This window comes from Gavialis gangeticus, unplaced genomic scaffold (genome assembly GCF_001723915.1).
Source record: "Gavialis gangeticus isolate Ggan-Ray unplaced genomic scaffold, GavGan_comp1, whole genome shotgun sequence".
Lineage (NCBI taxonomy): Eukaryota > Metazoa > Chordata > Crocodylia > Gavialidae > Gavialis > Gavialis gangeticus.
The window spans coordinates 76,487,613-76,490,510 of record NW_017729033.1 but is presented as its reverse complement, the minus strand read 5'-3'; the positions used below and the strand labels follow the sequence as shown (position 1 = coordinate 76,490,510).

The 2,898-nt window shown below is 38.1% G+C and overlaps 1 long non-coding RNA gene across 1 annotated transcript in view; it reads right to left on the bottom strand.

Moving 5' to 3' along the window:
• LOC109303735 overlaps positions 1-2,898 on the bottom strand; it is a 16,278-nt gene that overhangs the window by 665 nt on the left and 12,715 nt on the right. The window contains exon 2 of the long non-coding RNA XR_002099203.1: positions 263-265. This is a non-coding gene — a long non-coding RNA (uncharacterized LOC109303735). The remainder of the gene's footprint in view (positions 1-262; positions 266-2,898) is intronic.

Sequence of the window (2,898 nt, the reverse complement as noted above, 5' to 3'; positions counted from 1 at the left end):
CCAGGTCTCCGTTATCCCTATGACATCATAATTATTTGCATCAAGCAGGAGGATGAGCAGGAGGACGAGCTTCTCCTGCTTATTCCTCAAGCTGCTGGCTTTTATGTACAGGCAGGCAAGTGTCCCTTTGGGGGCTCTTGCCTTTCCCACAGATTGTACCAGGGCTGGGGCAAGGGTGGGCTCCCTTAAGTGCCTTGGCCCGCTGGCTTCGAAAGGGTTGCTCAGCAGGCCAGCAGTGGCAGTAGTCCCCCTGTCCCTCAACAGGCTTAGTTTAAAGCCAGGTGGAGCAGGTCAGCCAGTTTGGCTGAGAAGAGTCTCCTCCCCAGGGGAGAGAGGTGCAGGCCATCTCTTCCCAGCAGCTTGCTGCCTCTCTTGCCAAAGAGCGGGCTGTGGTCATGGAAGCCAAAGCCTTCCCGATGACACCAGCGCCACAGTCTTTGGTTAACTACGTGGATCCTCCTCTCCCTCCTCAGCCCATACCCCAAGACTGGGAGGATCGACGAGAACACCACCTGTGCCTCCAGGCTCTTTAGCCCTGCTCCCAAATCCCTGTAGCGCCTCATGACCCGGCTGGGAGCGCTCCGAGCTGTGTCATTGGTGCCCACATGAATCAGGAGCATGGGATAGATGTCTGTGTTACATGATGAATGTAAACTTACTGTGTGTTCCAATATATATTGTTAATATCATTTATTATGGTAGTAATATGTTACAGTACTTGCATTTTAATCAAACTACTTTTTTTTTTTAGTAAAGAATGCACCCAGGATAGCCCTTTTACTTTTCTGTATCACCTTCCCTGTTAATCAGCATCCCTTATTATATACCATGCTCTAGATCTGATGGAAAATGTTAACAGCTGTGAATTAATAGCTTATATAATGTTTTACTTTCCAAGAAGAGGTCTGTTGCATATGTATCACAAATGAAATTCGTTATGAAGAAATATTTCTGAATAAAATACAAAATACTGTATCCAAAATAGGCTCATCTTTTCTAGGGAGCTGGAAACATTGTTTATAGGCAGCTGCTCTCCAGTTTTATTCCAAGTAAGTGTGTATATGTTTTGAGTATTTATGTCTGTATGCTTCCTACAGCAGCTCCTGGATAGATATTTGATAGAGATAAGTGCTGTAGCTTGATGGTATTGCTTAGGTGGAAAAGTGTCATGTTATATAAGGGTAAAAAGTGAAACTAGAGACTTTTTAATTCCAATTTGGAAAGGTATTGGCACAACAACTATTGTGTTTAAAAGCACAATCTTTGATTGTATAACAAATCATTACATTTCAATGGCTCAAAAAATAATGGGTTGCTGAGGCTGCTCATTAGTACCAACCCATATTAAAAACATCCACTTAACTTTCACAGGAAGCTTTATTCTATGGTCTCTGCATAAATTTATATTCAGTAAAAATAAGGCCTGCATCTTAATCTTTTTGCCTTTAAATTTCTATTAGTAATAAACATGTTTAAAATGGGATGCTTATTTTCTATAATATACAGGTAATATCACTTGCCCATTTTTCTGAGATATTAAAACAGGCGGCTTGGCATAAAACTAGCTAATAGTTTGCATCTTTCTTTGAAGGTGTTGGGTAACTTGGTGGCTTATAACACATAAAAGGATTAATAAGATATTAAAAAAGCATTTTTCCACACTAAACCTAATTGTGTCACTCCTGTAGTATGCAACTAATATACAAATATCATAATCACATTGAACTTGTGGACATTTTTTAACTTACTTGTTACTAGTAATACATCTGTCCATTTAAGTAATATAACACTTTATTAAAAACAAAAATAAAAGTCTATCCAACTAGATAAGGTTAGATATCTGGAACAACATTCTACTCTGCTACAAGTATATTTGACAGGTATACAAATTTTGATATCTCAATCACCCACAACATTATTCTTCACGTTGCCTAATGGTCTGAATCATTCTAAGATATTCAGATTCCTTTTGGGGCTACATTTGTACCATATTTGATCAAGTTTGTTCTACCTACTGATTCAGTACTTCCAAAGAAACATCAAACTCAATTTATTCTCTATTATGCTAACTTTGCCATGAATACACAGAAAGACTTTGCAAATCTGTGATATCATCAATGCGATTAGTGGTTGTTTGACAATGAGCTTGGCTATGTTCGGTTTGCCAGCAGTTACATATATCCAAAGAACAATGTAAATTTTATTTCCTTATAAAATCAACAGAGAGAGCTAGATGCCCAATTTCCCCTATATAGGAATGAGAAGAGAGAGGAGACTCTGAAGGGCAATTTAGAGTACCCAAGTAACAAAACAAACAAACAAACAAAAAAAAGCAAAATGGTCCTCCTGTACTCTGGATCTTAGCTAATTATATAACACTGAATCAAGCATCTTAGTTCACTTCATTCTGAGCTTCTAATTATTCTTACAGTAAGCATTGTGAATTTGGTGACACTGACCTTTTTGTAAAATAATTTGGTAGTTAAAATACTCCAATAGGAAGCTCGAGACATGGACTTCTGGCTCACCTCAACAGGTCGGTTATCAAATCTGTATGTCTGAATTTCTCAGAGTGCCCAAGGTACCATGCTGTTATCAGCCAGACTTTCATTGGGGACTAGGCATCTAGCTCTGCTTTTCCTTTTTAAAAAGGTGGTCTGGCAGTGGCAATGAAATTCATTTAGGAAATCTTCTAAAGAGGAAATACGATTATAGGAGCAGGGAAAATAGGATAAAAAGGAAAACAATAGAAAGTGAAAATGAGACAAGAATAAAGAAAAAGAATAGAAAATAAAAAGGAGGACAGAAGATGAAGAGATATATTTTTTTATTGTGCAGAGATTAAAATTCTACAAGGAAATTCTCATCTCATTTTCAGTACTGGTATCCAGAATGTCA